The sequence below is a fragment of the Candoia aspera genome, chromosome 14, assembly GCF_035149785.1.
Source record: "Candoia aspera isolate rCanAsp1 chromosome 14, rCanAsp1.hap2, whole genome shotgun sequence".
NCBI classification, from domain to species: Eukaryota; Metazoa; Chordata; class Lepidosauria; order Squamata; family Boidae; genus Candoia; species Candoia aspera.
This window is the reverse complement of record NC_086166.1, coordinates 18,581,423-18,603,777: the sequence shown is the minus strand read 5'-3', so window position 1 is coordinate 18,603,777 and position 22,355 is coordinate 18,581,423. Positions and strand designations below refer to the sequence as shown.

Genomic DNA, 22,355 nt, shown 5'->3' with positions numbered 1-22,355 from the left:
CAACTCAGGGCTCTGTGTGTGTTTGTGTGTGTGTGTGTGTGTAAGAGAGGGAAAGCAACCTTTTTTAAAATGACTTCAGCAGGCAGAGGCTTCTCCATTGACCAGGCCTGAAAAAAAGAGTGAGAATTTGCCTTTTTTTTTTCTTTTTCTCATTTGCTCCCCAACTCAGGTGTGTGTGTGTTTGAGGTGGTGGAGTCACATGAGAGCTGCAATCTGATTTCAGCATGCCTAAAAGTAGATGTTTAATGAGTGTGAAATTACAGTGCCTTGTTCAAGAATTTGGGGAGCAGATTTTCAGTAGCGATGGTGATATTTTGTTTTGTAAATTGTGTGAAGTTAAGGTATCGGCCCAGAAGCGTTTTAATATTCAACAACATTGCGACACCGCAAAACACAAGAGTTGTTTAGCAAGATTTGCCTTCACTGAGAACAGGCAATGTCTCCTTTTCAAGAGAGCTTCTTCTTTAATTGCAAGTTCATCAAATACCCAGTCAGAATTTTGTAAGGCTCTCTGTACAGTGATGGTTATTTCAGATATTCCCTTAAGGAAATTAGGTAGTGGTAGCTTCAGGCATTTTTTGTAGAAGTACACCAGTCACCTGATTCCAAATGAATCAGCTGTAAGGAAAAATTACATCTCTGCCTGCTATGAAGATGTGTTAGAAAAGATAAGATCTGTTGATAACAATAAGATACGGGTTTCAATCGATGAAACAAGTGATGTAAACGAAATATATGTAGCCAGTGTTATTATTGGCACTCTGAAAAGTGACAAGCCTGGTGAAGTATTTCTTCTAACGTGAAACTCGACAAAAAGTAAACAGTTCCACTATTGCTATGCTCTTTGATGGTTCTATGAAACTACTCTGGCTGGATGGTTTAAAAAGGGGATGGCTGGATGGTTTAAAAAGGCCTTCTCTTTGTAACAGATGCCACTCCATACAGGACTAAAGCAGCCGAGGGACTTAAACTTTTTTATCCAAAAATGATCCATATCACATGCCTTGCACATGGCTTACACAGAGTGGCCAAAGAGATTCAAAGCAACTATCCTGACGTAGATAAGATAATTTCTAATGGGAAAAAAATGTTCATTAAAGCTCCACTTTGAGTACAAAAGTTCAAAGAAATTGCTCCTACTTTGGCTCTCCCTTCTCAACCTGTCATGACACGTTGGGGGACTTGGCTGGATGCGGCTATGTATTATTTCACTAATTATGCTTCCTTGCAGCAGATAGTTAAAGAATTTGACTGTTGTGAATCTTCCTCCATCAAGATTGTGCAAGATTCCTTTTCTGAAACCTTGGCTGGAAACTTAGCATATATAGGATCTAACTTCAGTGGATTATCAAGAGCAATCACCCGCCTTGAAACTGTAGGAGTGGAACTTAGTGATGCACTGAACATTGTAAAACAAACTGAGAGTGATTCAAAGCAAGCAAAGGGGAAAGTGGCTGAAAAAATTAGGGATAAACTGCAAAGAGTGCTGCAGTCTAATCTGGGTTATTCAACACTTTGCAAAATAAGTAACGTTCTAAGTGGACTCAAAGCAAAATTTGAAGACTTCGAGCCAGAATTTTCTCCAGATGAGTTTGCTTTTTTTCAAATTTGTTCCTATAACCTCTTGTGATGTCGAAAGGAGTTTCTCCAGATACAAGAACATACTGGCGGACAACAGAAGGAGTTTTGAGTTTGATAACCTCAAGGTGCACGTGGTGTTAATGAAAACTAATCCAGGGATGACCATTGTATTCTCTAAATGTTCATTTGATTCCTTCAATACTAGCATTTATGCACTGGGAGTGAAGAAGAATAAACCTTTTAATTTGTGCGTGTGTGTATTTGTAAGCACAGATTTTTAAAAATTGGGTGCTAATTTCAGAAAAATCATATTTTTGCTTTAAAAGTCATATTTTTGGTTTAATTGGTCATATTTAAATGGTTTTAAGGTCATAAATGCTTGCATATTTCTAACATTTTTAGGTCATAGAAATCCTCGCCCTAGTGATGAATCTTCGGACTTGCTTTTCCTTTCAGGACAATGGCAACATGGTTTGGAGTTGGGGGAGATTGTCATCCCTCTCTATTACGGTCAGATCACTTCTGATCGCCTTGGAGTGTTCCAATGCTACTTCCTGTCACAGGAAGGTGGGCTTTGTTTGATTGTTCCGCCCCAGGCCCTTGATGGACTCAGCAGGGTTTCAGAGGAATTTGAGGTTGTTCCTGAAGGGTTGGTGCATGGTCCATTGAAAGGTTTGGTTGCCCCTTGGAAAGAAAGGGCAGCTGAGGCTTTGAATCAGATCATACCTGTGTGGCCTCTCCCTTCCTGTGGATCCCAGGGCTCCTTTTGGTTTACAGGGGGCTGAGACAGGTAAAATAGATTAAGAGATGCTTAGAGCGCTGCTGGTGGTCAACAAGGAGTGAACCCAGTCGAGCACAAGGTAGACCCACTGTTAAATCCTGCCTCATGGTGATATATGTGGCACCTTTACTGCATCTGCAGATAGGCACCCAGCGGCCCTGTTCCAAGTGACCTGGTCCCTCCTTGGTAAAGGAACCAGAGACTCATTTGCAGGGCTATTGTGATGAATCTGCTATGCATCTGTTGGATAAAGTTGCTTGGATTCACTGCAGGGTGGACTCTGGCTTTGAAGCAGGTCTTATGGAGTTGACCAAAGCCCAGTCTTGCAATGTTATCTGAGATGAGTTTCATTCTGTTACTCCTGAGGAATTGGACAGGGTTCTCAGGGCTGTGAGTTCAGCCACTGTCTGTTAGATCCACATGGACTACTACAACACACTCTACATGGGGTTCTCCTTGAAGAACATCTAGAAGTTGCAGTTGACCCAGAATGTGGCAGCACAAGCAATTATGGGTGTGCCTCGGTACACCCATATTTCACCCCTGCTTCGTAAGCTGCGTTGGCTCCCAGTAGGCTTCAAGTGCAATTCAGAGTGCTAGTTGTCGTCTATAAAGCCTTTCATGGCAAGGAGCCAGGATATCTGAGGGACCATCTCTCTCCAGTTATCTTTACCTGCCACATCAGGTCCAGCAGAAGATGCATGCTCCAAGTCCCATCTGTTAATGTCATCTATTTATTTTGTTTATTTATTTATCAGATTTTTATCACTGCCCATCTCCCCCACACAGAAGATCCAGGAAGCACGCCTTTTGTGCTGCTGCCCCTGCCCTTTGTCACCCCACTCCACACAAGATTGGAGTGGCCCTACCCCTGCTAGTCTTTCAGAAAGCCCTTAAGACCTGGCTGTTCCCCCAGGCATAGGGTTGGGAGTACAGGTAGTCCTTGGTTAGGACAGCAATTGGGACCGGGATTACTGTCACTAAGTGATATGGTTGTAAAACATGATGCCCCGTGACTGCATCGCTTAGTGATGACAATCTCAACAATCCTGGTTGCCATCATAACCCCAAGTTGTGTGGCTCGTTAAGCTAGAAGCAGTGGGAGTCCCAGTTAAGCAGGGGGGTGCCACGTGCGGGGGGGGTTGCTGGAGGCCCGGGGAGGCCTGATGCATGAGCACAGGAAAGCTGGGGGAAGGAGCCTGGGGTGCCGTGCAAGCTCAGGGAGGCCAGGAGAGGCAGAGCGCTGCGAGGCCGGGCACTTACCAGAGCAGCTTGCTACCTTCCCTACCGGCTTCCCCATTGACTTTGCTTGTGGGAAGCTGTCAGGGAAGGTCGCAAATGGTGATCACATGACTGTGGGGTGCTGCGACAGCCGGAACTTTGAGAAATGGTCATTAAGTACCACTCGTTGCAACTTCGAACGGTCAGTGAACAAGTGGTTGGTAAGCGAGGACTACCTGTATGGTCAAGCCTGAGTGGTGGTATTAATTTATTGTGGATGGGTTTTTTCCTTGGTTGCCTTTTTTTTGTTGTTGTTGCTTTCCTGTTTGCTATGTTTATATCTCTATTTTTTATTATTATGCTGATACTTTTAACTGCATTTGTTGCCCAGAGGTAAGATGGGCAGCCATATAAATTGAATAAAATAATAAATGAATATTTTATTGTTAGCTGCATTTGATTATTTTTATGCAAGAATATGGGGGGGGCCTTTTTTCTTTCTTTGGGTTTTTTTTGTGTATGCTAAAAATGTAAAATAAAAATTAAATGTTGACTTAAATAAAGAGTTGGGTTGCAAAATGGCAGTATAGGTGTTTGTAAATATTTAAATGTGTTTAACATCTTTTTGTGAAAAAAAATCTGAAATGCACTACTACAACTTTTAGCTAGTGAGAAAGGATAATAAACTAGGATTTTGGAAATATGTTTGCAGTTTCTTGGCAGAGAGAAAGTTAGGCAGTGATACAGAGGTCAGATGGAAATGATCTGCGGCATCATGAGAAGCAGAAGCTGATTCAGACATTTGTAAAGGCATGGAGGATGTGACCCAGATTCTCCAGAATATAGGAACTGTTTGCAGAAGGGTAAGAAGATGGCACCACTTGTGTAACCGGATATATGGAAGAGGAGACTAAAGGATGTTGGCTGCTAGTACCCCTCGTAGCTGGTAGCACTGGAATTGGGAGCTGTTGCGTTGACTTTAATGGGCTAGGTCGGTGTTTCTCAACCTTGGAAACTTGAAGATGTGTGGACTTCAACTCCCAGAATCCCCCATGCTGGCCAGGGAAGTTGCCGCAGTTGAGAAATACTGGGCTAGATTTTCCACTGACAGCAGCTCACTTGTTGTAACTTAAAAGCTGCAGTTTTCTACCCAGCTACCTGCATACAAGCTCTGTTAACTTCAGTGGTCTTACATCTAAACAAACACGTACTGTAGACATCTCAGTTTTTTAGAACAATTTGCGTTATTTTTTGTGCAATGTAGTAACCTGCCAAGCTCCTATAATACATTTGTTTTTTATTTAAGACTGAAACAAGCTTAGAGAGTAAACGCAAATCTTAGATTACTGGGACCATTTGTTTTGCCTTCATTTCATCTGTGATTTAATAACTGATTGTACAACCATGGGGATCTAAGAATAAATTAAGATAGTAAGAGAGGAGGTGTAGTAAGACAAGGGTTCTCCACATATGCAAATAGTCTGTGTTAATTTGGAATTAGAAAGCGCAACATATTCGACTCATTTTTCTCTTTTTTGCAAAAACTATAGACCCCTCTAACTCAGACACAGAAGTCACTGAAGAGAAGCACTCAGATTGGCAAGATGCTTAATTTTTTCCTCCATGCCGTTTTCCCAGATAAAATTGTCCCCTTGCTCTGCGTGACATTTAAGTAAAAGTGGTGGTGGGTCAGCTGTTGGGCTTGCACCAGAGAGAGCTGAATTGCCCCTCAGCAAGAACATTTATTAGGTGACCATGTGTTAATCACGCTCTTAGTCTAATCTTTCTAGTTTAATATAGTTAATGAGATTAAAGGGGACCCTGTGCACAGGTTTGAACACCTTGCATGAAAGTTTGGATATAGCTGTCATCATTACAGAAAGCCTTGCAGGTAACCCTTCTCCATTGGGAGAAGATGCAAAGAAAAGGAAATAAAATCTTTTCATCTTCATCACTTACAGCAGCTGCTTCTTACGAATGTAGAAGTTGTAGAATATTCAAGTCAGCCAGGCTGAAAGATGTTCCAGCAGTTACAGCCCCTGTGCATTTGCTTACCAAGATAAAAAGCTGGTCAATAAAAAGTGTTATTGTTGGCTATAAAACACTTCATATTCCAAGTTGTCAGATATGACGTAGTGTCAGCTAAATGACTACAGTTTTCCTTCTTCATTTTATGTGTTATCTGACGATTCTATTTGTAATTTGGCCAAGGGTTGATTTGGCTTGTCAGGCACTGTTTTTCTAGATTCATACCTGATATTGTAATGACAGGTTTTAACTCAGGGCAAAGGCATTGTTTATTGTATAAGCTTTCATTCCATCCCTTTAAAGAATCCATAAAGAAAACTGTATTAAGATTCTGTTTCTGGTTGGATTATTTCATTGCATTTTACTGTCTTGTCATGTCTGTTTTCTGTGACCTTCCTCTTTCAAGATGAGATGCCATAGTATAAGTTCTAAATTAATGACCGTAACTTGCTTAAAGCTCCGCAGGGCAGGAGGAAATGGAAGTTAATAGGTTCATTAATTTTCCCAGGCTCAATGTTAAGAATGTTTTGAGTTTGCTTCCAAAAGAATCTGTTGAGTGGTTTGGCAATTATACATGCTAGAATCAGGCCTTGTATGTGTTCCTCCCCCTCCCGCCTTTTTTTTAGCTGTTTGTGCAGAGATAAGGACAGTCTGAATCTTGCCATGAGGAGGGGGCATTTCCTTTGCTATGGTTTTCTTCTGGCAATTGAGAGCTGAACAGTCACATTTGATTTAGGCTTTGAGCTTTGTACTTCCCACTTAGCTATATCAGAAGTGAACCTACCTTTCCTTCTGTGAGATGTGCACACTTTGATTTTGAAGTGGGACTGTGGTCAGTTTTTGCAGCAAGTGGCAGTCTAAGTTTATTAACTTGAACTTCATATATAAAAGCATGTTTTGTTAATTTCATGTAGATACTAGTATCATATTTTTCTGTGTAACTTGGAATAATATGTGGAATAAAATATATATCTGAAATTTAGTGATGAATAGTAAACCTTAATGTAGCCCAGCACAGTGGTATCAGCAATCCTGGGACTAGTAACAGGCAGTCTTTAAGGGGGAAAATGTCCTGGCGATGAGACTCCAATAACGGCTCCATAGGCAGGCTGTTTCCAAGGAAGGCAGCTGGCCACTGGGGGAGAAGTGGGGGGGAACGGTCTGAGTGGGATGACGGACCTGTGTGGCTGGCCGAGCACTGAAAAGAGTGCTCCGTTAAGGTTGCGTTCGCTGCCGGGCTTGCTGGCGTGGAAAGTGATTGGGGGAAACGACCAGCCGCAGGATAGGAACTTGGGCTTCCCGAGGTTTTCTGCCAGAGGGAAGAAAGAAGAGGAAAGCTGTGCTGCACTGTATGTTTTTCGACCTGGGCATAAGCCCTGTTAGACTCACTAGAGCTTGCTTCCGAGTAGAGTGGAAGAGAATTACACGGTCAGTCTTGCTCAGCCAGCTTCCCCGTGATACTTCCTTTTTCTGAACGTTACGTGCCATCTTCGTGCGGAATGGTGAGGAATGCAGTCTTGCTAGTCAAGAATTTCTTTATCAGCCTTGCTGTAAATAATGGTTGTGTTTACAGAGAAAAAATTAAAATAGTTTGCTTGACTACAGATTGGATAAACTCTCATTCAATTGCTTACCTATTCCTACTCAACAAAAGTTAAAAGTTTATACTTAACTGTTTTGTAAGTTCTGATATGTTTTGAAGCAACCGTCAACTCGCGGGCTAGGTCCGCTAATTGCCCTGAGCCATAGTGTGATTTTAACGCGTTGTGTGATCCTAGCCAAGTTGTGGTCTATTTAATAAATGATGCTTAAGTAAACCAGGGTGGTTATAACATGCAAACTCACTGTGTCTTCCTCTTTTTTAATATTGGACTAGGGGTAGTTTGTCATGCATTATTATAAAAATTATTGAGCATGTAAAGTATGCCCATAAATTCTAAGTATTGCTTTTGTATTTATATTGTGCCAGAGTTGTTTGTGCTGATATTATGTAGACCTGTAGTTGGCTTTAATAAGGCATTTGAGCATATCAAGCCTGTTATTTAAAGGTATTGAGCAGCAGAGGTATATGTTGAATAAATCCTCAGGCTGGATGTGTTCAGTACCATGCAAATCCCTTCTGTAGTTTTCCAACTAATTAGGTTGTTTGATGCAGCTTTTGCCTCAGTTTCACCCTTTCCAGAGGCTACCTGGCTCAACCCTGCTAATTTTCACAGTTCAGTTTCTCCTCCTACTGCAAAGAGTGTTTTAATACATGAAGTGCTGTAATTGCAGCCAAAGCCCAGGAAAACCTCAATATTATTTTAAGTCACGTTTTCACCACAGACCCTGTCACTGCCAAGGAACAAAATACGTTTTAAAAAATTCTGTTTAATTATTGAAAATAATGAAAGGTAAACACCGGTTTAGTATACTCAGTTATATAATTTTACAGTAAATGAAATTGTTTCCATAATTCCTCAGATTTGGGGGAGGGGGGTTCTACTGTTATTTCTTTTGATTTACAAAATTTATAAACATTTTCTATTCATCTACGTATGTCTAATTTTGCTAACATTTATTATTAGTAGTTATTTAAATTTATTATAGCCGTCCACTCCCATACACAATTCTTGCAATAATGCAATATTCCATATGCTTTTTTGAAGTCATGTTTTAGAAGGCAAGCATGTTTAGTAGTGCTAAGGAATGTTACTATTTTCTTGGTGAGTAATTAAATTTAATTCCTTGAAAACCACTTTCCAAAAAATCCTTATTACATGATTATCATAAGCGAAATAAACGTTTGTTTCATTCAGGACCTCCTTCTAGCACTCTGGAGAAATTGTTAATAGAAATTAGAGAATGTTCATAAGCTATAACCAATTTGTGCAGCAATTTACCAGTAAAGTTCATAAATTCAAAGAATGGAAGGGATGGAAGAGACCTTGTTTCACTGAGGTCTAGATATGCTGTCTGTGGTAGTCCTCTGGTCTACTAACTCTATCAAAGGAGAAGATAGGGTTAGTCTGGTACAATTTGTTTGTGACAAACCTGTGCTTGCTGCTGTTAATTGTAGCATATTCTCCCAACATCCTGCTTAATAATCTGTCTGAGGAACTTGCCCAGTAGAGACACCAAACTGACAGGTCTACAGTTTCCTGGTCCTCCTTCCCGTTATTGAAGATTGGGATGACATTTGTCTTCTTCAGTCTTCTGGGACCTCGCCAGCCCTCTGGGAGTTCTCAAAGACTGCAAGAGTGATTCTATAGTCACTGATCCCCAAATGCCATAGAAAACAATTCTGTTTTTTACAGAATTGAACTAGTTCTATATTATATTTTGGTTGTTATATTTCACACACATACCTGTGCATGCGCACACACATGTTTATATATAATACTGTTTTACCAACTTTCAGAAGGCTGATAATAAGGGTGCTAACCTGATCTTTATTTTCCTGAGAGTATTGTACTAATTTGTCATCACTGTATCCCCCATCCAAATCTCTGTCCAGTACCTTTTTATTAAAAAGATTAAAAGTTGTAATTGATTGGCCTAATAAAATTTCAAATATATAAGGAACGCCACGTCCTCCCACCTGTATATGCAGGGATTTTTCATTGCTAGATCCTTCTCCAAATTACAAATTTTTCAATTTTACTCTGCTGTCTGTTTAGCTGCTTATCATTTATCCAACAGGATAACACATTAAAAAGGTAATACATGTTTTAGATGTGTTATTCTCTCAGTTATTATCCTGATTCTATTTTTTGCCACTTGGTAGAGTTTTTTTTTTTTTTAATAATAATAGTTGCCTATGCTGGAGTGTAATTAATTTGAAACAGTTTATTTGGTACTTTGTAATTTTAATCCCCACATATCTAATCTGTTTATCACTCAAAATATCCAGTGTTCTTCCATTTTCTCTGAACCTGCAGCAAAGTAGGAAAAGAGATTAACTTTGATTTCAGAAAATGAATAGGTAGACCTGAAACCCCTTCAAAATCTGTCACATCTTTTGATTCTCAGCAGCTTTATATGGATTTGTTGCCATGAGCAAAAGATTGTCAGCATTTAAACATAATAGGTATTCCTCTCCCTATTTAAATGTAATAGATATATCAAGCTCTTTAATATTCCTGTTCTAACTATTGAGCCAAGGCTTCCTTAACTCTAATAAATCACAAAAAGTGTCTTTCTCAGGGAAACACTCATCCCTTCACTAATTAAATCAGTGAATCTCCACCAAGTGAATTTCATTCAAGGGTGAGTTACGCTCAAGGGGACAAAAGGTCACCTTGGTCATAACTGCCCAAGGACCCCGGCTGCATTGTTGGGACACTCATGGGGCAAAATATGCATCGAAGCCCAGCAAAAGGGAAACGCAGTAGCAGCCCTTAAACAGTTACCCACTTCTGGGTCCTGCCATTCAGAAAGGACAATAACAGACTGCAGCACGGCCAGAGGAGACCCATGAAGGCAATAAGCAGCCTGGAACGGAACAGCCCCGGGAGGCATGGGGTGTGTCTGGTCTGGAGTGGGAGCGACGGGGGAAGTCGTAACGCTGTTTTCAAGCATCCGGAAGGTGTCCTGTGAATGCCAGTCAGATCTGTGCAGAGGTGTTCCAGAAGACAGTAGGATGTGAAAGAAGGGGTTCAAATGAAAGGAAGTCAAATGGGGTTGGACATCAGGAAGTGATAGATCTGACTTCTCAAAAGGTGCTTCAACAAAGGCTGGAGGGCCATCTGTTAGAGATGCTGCAGTAGATTGCTGCTGTGAGTAGGGGGATTGGATCATTCATTCATTCACTCACTCACTCACTCACTCACTCACTCACTCACATTTATTGGCCATCCAACTCCAGTGGGCTCTGGGCAGTGTACAAAACTCAAAAAAACATAAAAACAGTTAAAAACAAAGGTTTATTTCATCTCTTCTATTCTGATGCTATGAATGTTTATTAGCAAATTGCCACACAAATTGCTGATAGCTTATGAACAATTCTACATTCTGAGGAATAAGAAATCCTTCCCAGCATGAACGAAGTCCAAATGTATAATTTGTTGTTGTCCCTAATACAGAATAAACAGGAATGGTTACTTGAACTAGCTTTTGGGTTTTTTCCCCCTTATTGTCACTGTTTTATGTATTTATTAAAATGTTTCCAAGTTATTACCACATTTCTTTTTGTTCTTTAAAACAATTCACCAGAGTAACTGGAAAGAAATTGTACACAAAGTGGTACTCAGAAGATGTCGTTGACTGAGTTTACACATTACAATAACTCGTGGTTTGTTTGGTCATAACTTACTAAATAAACTACAGCTGATAGGGCTTGTACAGCACACACCAAGCCATCTACCAGCTTAGAAACCGTGATTGCTGAATTCAAAACTGAACAAGCTTCATTACACATTCACATTAGGATTTTTCAATTGGGATTTGAATTGGACAGGGTTTCTATTCTGACTGTTACCTTAGTGGGGATTTTTATGATAGACTTTTAGTTAAATGCAGAAAAGATTGTCTGGACAGTCGGCTTAGCCTGTTGTGTTTACCAGCCCATCCAGGGATCCATTGCGGTAATGGCTAATGCTGATGCTGACCTCTGAAAGTGACTCAGCCACTGTGGGTAATTGCCACTGTTTGCCATTCTGCCTCCCACAGCAGTTTCATGCTGATGTACACAGATAGGGGCAGGTGGACTCTTATTATCAGTGGGAAGTTATTCTTTGTCATTAAGAATTACTCAACCAAGCGATACTTCTTTGTTGTATCACTTGCCCTTCAGGCTTCCCGGTAGGCTTCTTTTGTGGAATTAAACAGTGACGATTTCCAGTGGTTTAATAATGGAGCAAGCAAATGGCAAAAGAGCCATTTGGTCAGAGGTTATACACATCAGGATGCCTTCCTTGCCCTGGAGTGAATAATATCAGTTTGCAAACTGTTTTCTCAGGATGCTGAAACTTATGTTCCATTTTTAAAAAGGGACAAAAATCTAGCGCATGATTTTTCCAGGTGAACAATACATAATTTGATCACACAAGGTCAGGGTTTTACATGCAACCTTGTATATGGATGCAGAAATGCCAGATGCTGTTCCAGCTGTCCTCTGTCTCCCCTGAGCTGCAGCTTGGCAGCTTCATGCAGTTCAGCCTTTCAGTCTGATAAAGTCATAACTTCCCTGCTTCTTCCACTTGCCCAAAGTGGCCTCAGCTCAGCCGGAGCAATCGCAGTCCCCATCGCAAGGGCAACTGCCCAGGGTCACTCTTTTGGTGACGAAATTTGAAATATAAATAAAATTAATAAATAAAACTCCTTTTGGAAGAATGAAGCCAGATGACGGTTTACCTGACACCATCAGCCTGTTTCTCAAAGCATCTTAACTGTGGGCCCACTTGGGTTTTCCCTTTAGATCTCAGCCCCTCTGCGAGTCATAACTGTGAAACACAAGATAAAATGTAATAGCATCAAGCCTAGCAGCAAAATTGCTCCCAAAACAACAGGTCTTGCCCAAAGATGCTGAAGGATGATACAAAGACCTTTGGGGGGGGAGGTCCTAGATGGGCCTGTTTTTGTAGGAGGGTTTTGTTTCTCCTAAGCATGAGAATAAACATTTCAACACAACTGGGGAGCTGGCTACAGTAATTAAGATACTATTGTAAGTAGAATGCATTCTGTGCCTGTTACTTAAACGTTTGTTTTTTTCCAGTATAGTGACTGTACAAATCAAGCAGTCCTCTGATTCAAGGATCGTTCACTCAGCACTCAGCCTGTGCAACCTAAGCCATAGTTCTCCACCTCTGTTGTGTGAGAACTGGGTCCAGCATGTAGTTGCACATGTTATGTTGATGCTGTAAACCAGCTGTGACATGGAGCTGCTTGTTTTTCTTTCACATTCCACAAGCACGGAGATAGAGGTAGAGATTGCAATTAAGTGACCTCTGCTTTTCTGGAATCAAGGGATACATATGGTTAGAGAACACATGGGAAGACAGTCTAACATGCTTGCAGAATCTGATTCACAACAATAACAAAAACGTTTTGAGTTGTTTTTTTTAAGTTGTAGGCATGAAAGGGGACATGGATAAGAGGGGCCTTTGAAACCTTCCTATGACAAGATCTCTGTTGCCGAGGTGAGCTGACCTGAGATTTTTTTTTTCTTCAGAGCTAATACCTGCTACGCTAGCTCAAACTTGCACCAGAAATAATAAACAGGAATGGCATTACCGGTGAAAAGAACCAGGAATGCTAAGCCTTCTACCGGAAGAAGTGCAATGGCAGCAGATTGACTTTTGTAGCATTCAGCACAATCAAAGCAGGATGGCTGGCTGTGAATTCCGGCAGAATGGGCTGACTAGTACTGAAAATTATTTCCAGACCTCCAAAGACATTCATTTGTGCAAATAATAGTTTTGCAGGTTGTGCCCAGTACTGAGAGACCAGTCGGATTCAGTGAACAGTGGCTAGCAGCAGAATTTCCTCCATCCTGTCTTCTGCACATACTTTCTGTGGACTTACAGCTAGAGACACATATGGAACTTCATGTGGTAGGACCCTGGCCAAAGTGATGAGGAAGCAAAGCTGCCTTCTCAATGTTTTAAAAGGATTTCTATTCCAATCTTATGCCATTAAAGCTTCCAGAGCAGGTTACCAGTCATTGAGATACAAGAGAAAAAGTGGGATGCAGTGGTTAAACCAGCCTTTCTTAATCCCTTCACCCTGGAGGAACCCTTGAAATATTTTTCAGGTCTTGGGGAATCCCTGCATATTCAGGCTCAAATATAGGCCAGAAGTTACAACATTAAATTATTCATTTCATATATGCATGAACAGTGTTCTTAAACTAAAAATAATAAAACTTACCTCTTTAATGTGAAGTTGCCCAAATTTGAAATGATTTTTTAAAATAAATCATGATCTCCCAGGGAACCCCTAGTGACCTCTTGCGGAACCCCAGCCTTCCACAGAACCCTGGTTGAGAAACCCTGGGTTAAAGTGTTGGTCTAGGACTGGGGAAGGATAAGTTCAAGTCCACCTTCAATCTTTGCAGATCATTGACTCTCAGCCCCACTTACCTGACAGGGATGTTTGGGGAAATTGGAAGAGAGAATGCTATCGAACCACCTTGCCCTCCTGGAGGAAGAGTATTACTCTGACCCATTGTTTTCCAAACTTGGCATGCTGGCTGGGGAATTCTGGGAGTTGAAGTCTCCATGTCTTAAAGTTGCCAAGTTTAAAAAAGTGTTCTAACCAGTAAATAATAAATAAATAATTAGTAAAATCTGACAGGTTACCATTGTGGGGATAACATGAAGGAGGAGCCCCATGAAAGCTGCCTTGAATTCCTGGAGCGACTTTAGTATAAATCACATCACGTATACAAAGAAGGACGTGTAGAGAGGAAACAGCAAACTCTGGCATTAGTTCTTAAGTTTCATCCTTGCCATGAAAGCCATTTGGATTTGGGGAGAGCAAAAAATAGCCTTTTCTCAGTGTGTTGCCATGGCCTCATGGAAGAGGTGCTGATGTGACCTTCCTTGAATGTCCTCTGCTGCAGCTTCAGGGAAAGCACTCAGTTTGCCTGCTTTGGGTTTGATTGGTGGGTCTTTCTCCTCGGTATTAGGCTTAATTCTTTGTCCCCACCATATTGGTCACTCCCCTCTTCTTACAGGGTACTTGCAGCTCCTGTCTTTATTCCTTATCCTGAGAATAAGTGTACTCGTTTTCCATTTTTCTTTAATTCCGTTTGCAGCCAGTTTTTTTTTAAGATGACTAAAAAGAGTTCCTTTAAAATTGATTTGATCAGAGAAGACATTTTCAAATCTCCCTTTTAATTCTTTCTGCTGCTCCATCTCTGCGTACTGTTTGCTTTTTAACTACATTTCCAACTTTCGTTTTGTTTTGTTTTCATTTCCACACTCAAAGAAAGAAAAAGTTCAGCTCACCTGAAGCCTGATTAATATAGAAACAACAACAAAAAGCAACAAGCCTGAATTAATATCTCATTCTAGGAAGGAAGAAAAATCAGGAGAGATTTCTTTAAAAGAGATGGAGAAACTGTGGGGTATGTTTTTTTTTAATGATGGTGAGGTTTGTAAGGAGTAGAGGCAATGCTTAATTTTTAAGAAAAAGACCACAGGAGGGTGCTTCTGGGGGAGGAATGGTGGACTGAAGACATCTCCACAAAGGCGGAGCCAATGACTGCTGCGAAGAACAAATAACCATTGAGTAGACCAGCTCTTCAGAACCTCTCCGGACAAGGAAGGACGGGAGATCACCCACATGTGCTCTGGACAACTGCTCCTCGCAAGGAGACTGCAAGACCGTGATTTCCCACGGGTTTGAATGCTGGGAGACAACAGGGATGGCCATCTTGCTTGCAACCATGGTCGGCACCTTTTAAAGGACACTAAGTTTGCTAACCTCACTTGCTAATCATGTTCAGAAATTGCTCATTAACTGCTTCTAAGCAATTAGAGACCTTTGGAATGACAAGTTTGAAAACGCCAGGTGAGTTTGCCCTCAATCCCGAACAAAAGAAAATTTTATCATAAGCTTAAGAATTTAAAGAATCTCAAATAAACAGCAAAAAGCTCAATAAGATTTTGATCTTAGAAAGTTATAAATGGACTAAGGGTCCAGATAAATTTGAGATATTGAAACTTTTACAATAAGGTTTTGGAATTAATTATAAAGAACAAACAGCTTCTCATGGGAAATAGATCTGTTTTGGTTTTCGGAAGACATAACAGAAATAAGTAATTTCCCGATTTAAAAACCGGACACCAGAAGGGACTAAAGGTTTTAGGTAGAGGAAAAGAAATACAAGACAATAAAATGCAAAATGTTATAACAATGAAAATACCAAAGGAGAATTTTGAAGAATGGAGTCAGAAATTAGTAGCCACAATATCAACAATGTCAGTCATGTCTGCTTCTATGGATAGACTATGTCCAAAAGTCTTATTGAAGAAATGACAGATGTAGAACAAATTTTATCTGACAAGGTAGAGATGGCCTCAGAAGTGGATTTATAACTGACAGGCCAAGAGAATGACTTGGAAAACGATGTTTCACTGATCTACAGAAGAAATTGGCTGATGTTTTAAAATTCAAAAGGGAAACACAAATGAGAAACAAAAAGAGTGACCTGGACAGTTTTTTCCCATTGGATTTACAAAAGAGGCTTGTCAAAGCCTTGAAGAACTCTGTGTGATGGGACAAAGAAGAAATGAAGAGAGATCAAATCCTATGACCATATTAAAGCAGCGTTGTGTGCCTGGGTGGCTTTCACTAGATTAGTTTGTGGAGCTCTGCATTTCACTATTGGGAGTTTTAATCTAGCTAAGAGTGAATGGGTTTCTGAGCACTCTGGGATGTGGGTTTTTCCTGCCCTTGCTGACAGGCTGTCCGTAAGTCGTGTCCTCATGTCTACGGCATCCCTCTTGCTTAGCAACTCAAAAACAGACCGGATGCTGGTGATGCAGAATGCAGGGCCCCGATGAGGCTGAGGCAAAACGGAATGTTCTGGATAAGATTCCCCAGACCTGGCAGAGGCCCTGCTTGAACGGGAGCAGCTGTGTAGTTTGTGTTCTTGCCGCTTATCTCAGCATAAAGGAACATTGATTGAATGCCGGATTACTGCCTCATCCAACACAGTTTGATGCTTCCTGGTCATGTCTGTCTTTTATCATGCATAAAAACTGTACTACTAAAAAATTAGCTTAGTAAAATCTATAATTTCCTAGCATTAATGTTTCTAGCAGACTGAAAAGCAGGTTAAAAATGCAAAAAATAAAAATGCTGGTAAATGCAGACTAATGCCTTACAAGCTATAAAAGCAACAATGTCTGGAACTATTGGGAAATAAGGATGGATGACCTTTCTGCCTTCCTACAGTCCTGAACCAGCTCGACTAAGTGTCTGGAGCCATAGCATGTTATTTCTCCAAGGCAATAATACGCCTTAGAGAAAAAGATTAAATAAAGGGTGGGGGGGGCAGCACAGAGGAAGGAATTAACAGCTCAGATTTCTGGGCCCCAGTAGTTTTGACCCTATTTTTCTCCTCCCATGTCTCTCATGTACATATGGTCAAGGTAGCCATTCATGCCCCAGCTACTACTGTGGGCCATGCCATCAAAGAGAAAAATCAAGCATGGTTTTTGATATTAATGTGGCTTTAACCACCTTTAAGGAAAGAAAGGTTATTAAAAAGCCCATACTCCTTTATGTGTTTAGCAAACTTTCCCTTGTTACTTTTGGAATATCTCCAGGGCTTTTGGGGACGACGTGCTGCACTGGGGTTGTGCTGCTCTACACTAGAATGCTTGTATAGAGCTGGGACCAGCTCCCCCCATGCCCATCTCCCACCTGGGATGCAGACAAGTTGCCCTGATCGAATGCATGAGCACTCAGTAAACTGGAGTCCGTTCTTGGCAGGAGAAAAGTACAGACTCTCCCTTAAAAGAAGTTCAGTCTTCTTGCTTCGAGTTCCTTCTAGATCAAGCGGTGCCGACAGAGATTCTTAGGGTGCTTCCATACCATGAAGCACCTTTTAATATTGTCTCAATTGCCAGTTGACCTCCTGAAAGAAGATAATGTGGAATGAAAAATTTGGTGAAATTCTGCTTGGTTACTGTAATAAAATGTACGCAGAATGCCCCTGAAAACAATATTCAGAGACATTAACTGATTCAAAACACTATATCCAAAATATTGTCTCCCAGTTGTTTTGTGATACTAATCAAATTGCAGATACTTAGAGTCCTGAATGGTCAGATCTGAGTTATTACTGTGTTATTATTGTCCTCTTCCATACGAGCCTGCTTTTCACTGGCCCTTTCCGGTTTCTGTTATTATCAGAATGACAGAATCTGAACATTGGCTCTGGGATGGGGGAGGCCCCAACTAGAGGTCGTCTCCATTGCAATCTAGATTTGAAAAGGTTCCCCTTGGAAGTTCTCTGACTATATTTCGAAAGTCTTTGTCAGGCCAAAAGTCCTATTTCCCCAAGAAGTTGCTTCTGTGTCATTTCTATACCTTGCTAAGCTGCTGCATTTCCTGCAGTGCTTCATAAGTTACTGAATGGATTCCAGAAGGGCAAATGGTTTTAAATCAATGGAATAAAAGGGATTTTTGAATGCCCAATATGCAGGTGTTCTTAGATCTCAATCCAACTTTTGGGTTATTCAAAGTATAAAGAAAGGACTCACTGATTTGTTGTTCAGAAAAACACGGGTGGAATCATAACTGGAAGTGTAGAAGGGGGCCAGTCATGCATCCCTCATTGGAGGTGGGAAAATCCCCAAGGTAGCATCCTGGACAGTGGGCTCTGACCTCCAGAGTCCTGCAGGGAAAGAGTAGTTGCTTGAATTAAAAGCTCAGGCTCCCCTTTTCCTTAAGCTGCTATTTGTGTGGCTTGGTAACATTTGTTCAGTTGGAAACCTGCCGCCTGATATGTGGAGCCACTTTATCTTGGTTTCTGCACAAAGCTTCAGGTTTTTCCGTGCCTTCCTGCGTCTCCTCCCTGGCCTGGCAGCAAAGCCAGCCATTGTGCTGTGGAGAGGGGAACGGATGTATGGCCACGCACCCTGTCCTCTGAGGGCTGGCTCACGTGAAGCCTCGCCTCCCCAGGGACTGAGCAGACTTTCTGGGCTGAAATGCTTCACGTAGTTCACACAGACCCGCACCAGGGACGGGGGTGTGGCCGTGTGAGGCGAGGCTGCATATTCACTCCAGCCCCCCTGTCGGGTGGAGTTTTGTTCCCATTCTCTCCTGATGTGTGACAGCATCAGATTTTCTTCTTTTTGGACCACCAGTAAATGTTGTTTTTACCCTCTCTGTGCTGCTTTGCCCACTAGTTAGTTATCTGCCCACAGCCAGAACCATAAAGCAGGACCTGGAATCCCTTCAGACTTCCCTGTCAAAGTAGTTTTAGGTATTATTTGTTATTGAAGAGACCATTATTTAATGTAAAGAGGCTTGTTTGTTTGATTGACTGATTGATTTGTACAGCTGAATATTTTATGGGCATGTCAACTGATACTGAACTAATTTACCATTATCTTCTGCCAAAATACTGTTTTGAGTTTCCAGTCTGGCCTACCACTCTGGGATATCCCAGTGTTCTCCCGTCCAAGCACTGGCTATGTCATGGCTGCTTAAAATGTTGCGATCAATTGTACACTGCTATCTAGCTGGGATTACTGCAGAGAAACACTTGGCTGTATGAAAGCTCTGACTTAAAAAACACCAGTTTCTCTGGGCCCAGATAAACTTGCATTCATCTCAATCAAATTGACAGATGATTTCTCCCAGTGGTTTCATATAGATACTAAACAGCAGCAGGGAAAGAAAATCATCCTCTGAGATCTACCATGTGAGGGCTCACCAAGTTGTCTTCTCCCTCTATTGCTACCAAATAATGGGCAACCTTAAATAAGTTGTTGGATAGCAATTCACTGAAGCGGTAAGACTGAAGAAGTGCGTGTACACTGCTGATGTTACTGGCTCAAACATGACACAGGCTCAGGCATGAGCTTTTACAAGTGTTCAGTCAGATTCAGTCTTTCTCCTCTTCCAGCAGCACTTCTATAGCTTCATCTCCTAGAAGTTCTCAGTAAACCAAGGACACACCCTATGATTGGTTAACACTGACGGGCCATTTGGAAGCAATCATACTGAGCACCTTGGCTGCTTCCATATTCAAGACATTAGCCTGACTCACAGTGTATCGTTGGGAAGCTCCTCAAGCGCCTTTTGGAAACTCTGTGGTCCATTAGAGAGAGTGCAGGCCATCTTAATAGGCCCAGCCCTCTGGTAGAGATCCTGATTAGCAACCAGTCTCATCTGGCCAGGAAGAGATCTTATGATGGCAAAAGACTTAGCCTGACATCCCCCATATCCATATCACACATCACCCACTCCAAAATAAAAACAAGGACTGATGTATGTCCACCTGCATGTGCCAAACCAAATATTACTTGGGACATGCCCATGGTTGTTGAGGCCATGAATTACTTGAACCTTCCTTGAACCTCCTCCATGGCATAGAAATAGAAGTCAGATGATATTCTTATTCTTACTATTACTATTATTACATCACCATCAGTCAATTGCAAAAGGCAGCTTTACCTGGAACAGCTTACATCCTGTGATGATACTTTTAACGCCATCAAACAACAAAATTTGCCTATTCCAGGGCCTTGGGAAGGACTCGATAGGTGGACAAAATGCCAAATCCAGTCTAAACATCTGGCTGATTGTGCAACCAACCGTAATAATATAATGAGAGCCAGCCAGAGCGGTGAAGGTGCTGGCCTAGAAACCAGGAGGCAGCAAGTTCTAGGCCTCCCTTAGACAGGAAAGCCGGCTGGGTGACTTTGGGCCAGTCACACACACTCAGCCCAACCCACCTCACAGAGCTGTTGTGGGGAAAATAGGAGGCAGGAGTATTAGGTATGTTCGCTGCCTTGAGTTGATCATATATATAAAAAGCGGGATAAAATATTCATAGTAATAGTAATAATAGTGTCGCTCAGAACAAGATGCATAGGGAAGCAGCTGCAAGCTTAGTAATAAGATCCAAGAGCTTTTGGCAACAAATAAAGGAGCAGGATCCCAAACTTGTCCCTACACACAGGCATTCATACCCCATAACTCCTAAAATGGAGACAGGGATCATGAGCGGAGTCTTCCTCACAACCCTTATTCCCTCCCTTCTGGACCCCAGAGTCAAGACTTTGAAGAACCCAAAACCCATTAGAACAAAGACAGCTGAATTGTCTCCCTTGCTGGACTGGGGTTTATTGATTCATGCCAGGTCTGTGTGCTCATTCACAGTCAAATTGTGGTGGTGGACCTGGTGTTCACCATCAGCACGTTAAGACCAGGGTCACCAACAATCCAATCACCTGGACCCAGGAGTAGCACTCAGGCTAGAAATGGGGACCTGCACACAATTGCTGGACTCCTTCCCTTGTAACAGCCTGCTTGGGTCCTTAGTTATTTTGGGTAGGATTCTTGAATGTTTTTTCCCCCAATGTATCTTGTCCTTCTCTCTCACTTTTGTCTTTCTTTACGCACTTCCTGCTCCTGAATCTTCTTTCATCTACTTTCAGTTCAGGCCTTTCCCTCTATTCTCAAGGCCACTGCTGCCCATCCAACTGTTGATCTTAAGTTGTTTTCTTATGGCCACACCATTTTCTTGTCCTCCTCTTCCACCATCCATTTGCTTCCTCTGACTCACCCCATGGTCACCATCACCGGTCAGTTCCAGTAATGTATTAGTGTATGAATGCTAATTAACTCTAACTTTAATTAATTTACTGTAATTCTGAATGTTGGTTACTGTACTTCTAAGATGATAAGGATATTAGTAAATAAATGTTGATGACTGCTTCTTGTGTCACTTTGGTCTTTTCTCTCTGTGGAATGATTGTCTTTGGTTAGTGCAAAAGAGTTGCTATAACCCAGCTGCTGTGCTATTCAGGTTTCTAACTGCTTATTTGGTTTGAACGCTAGTATTACAGGTTGTTCCTGATAAGGAACTCTTAGTTAAGTATCAGTAATGGCAACATTATTTTTATGAGAGCATTTCCTCCAAATGATTCTTGAATTGTGATAGCAACAGCAACATCGAATAGGAGACGTAAGAGAGGTTGACCACGTAGGATTTCTTACATTTGGATAAAGCCGTGTCTAAATATGTAAATGCCTAACTAGACTTAGAGGTTCATTCTGTAGACTCTTCACTTAACGATCTCTGATGCCAAGGTTGAGTTCTTGAGAGATGCAGAATAGTTGGCCCAGAATAGATGGATTGGTATTTTCACTCTTTTAGCATTGGATCAATTCTGGTTTTGCGTCTGGCAGCCTTGTTGCTCCCTCCTTTTTCCAGATACTTGCTGACCTTCTGGAGTTCTGCCAGTCTAGCAGCTGGGTGGTTTCTTAATCATGTAAGCAGCTGATCAGTCCACTTTCTGTATCTGCCGGGGAAAGCCTCTTAATAGTCACAGAAGAGCTTCTGGGCATGCTGATGGCTTCTCTTTCCTTTTAGATCTGGCAGCATTCACACCTTAACTGTATACTTTAGTAATTACAAAAATATGTGGGGAACTTCCTTAGGGTTTTAACAGTTTTCTGTATCTGTTTCCAAAACACAGCATATTATGTACAAATCAGCCACTTGTATGATGATTTTGAGACTCAAGGTTACATGCTTCTCTGGTTAGTCATTCTTTAGAGGAAGAAAATACTCTGTCTTCCCATTGCAGTGAAGCCTGTATTCTGTTTCTCAGTATGTTTGTTCAGGTATGTTCCGCTGGGTTTTACTGAGACTTTTTCAGGACTGTACGCTTGTGTACACTCCGAAGTATGCTTCATAGGCTCAAAATTAGAAATTGCTGTTGGCTTCAGTGAAACTCCTAAATAAACATGCATTGTGCAAAATGTTTTTGGAAAGAATGGTGGTGCTTTCAGAAACGCGAGAGGACCAGCAGGTTCACTGCCCTATGAAGTTAATCTGAAGAACCTGGCCAGAGACACCTGTTCTTGTGAACTGCCAGTGAGGTTATTGAGATGTTATCTTGCTCTCATACAGACAGAAGCAATTTGATGTTTGTATGTCCGTGCCTATAACATAAGCATTTTTGTCCCACTGTCACTTCTGATGAAACAGTCTTAAAAGGCAGAAAGGTGGAAATGCTGAGAACACTCTAAAGTGCTGATATGCTTGAATTTTTGAATTAAATTTCTCTAA

At 41.4% G+C, this 22,355-nt stretch overlaps 1 protein-coding gene across 1 annotated transcript in view; it reads left to right on the top strand.

Annotated features, from left to right (window-relative positions):
* ARHGAP17 (Rho GTPase activating protein 17) overlaps positions 1 to 22,355 on the top strand; it is a 74,054-nt gene that overhangs the window by 14,114 nt on the left and 37,585 nt on the right. The gene's annotated exons all lie outside the window — the stretch shown is intronic.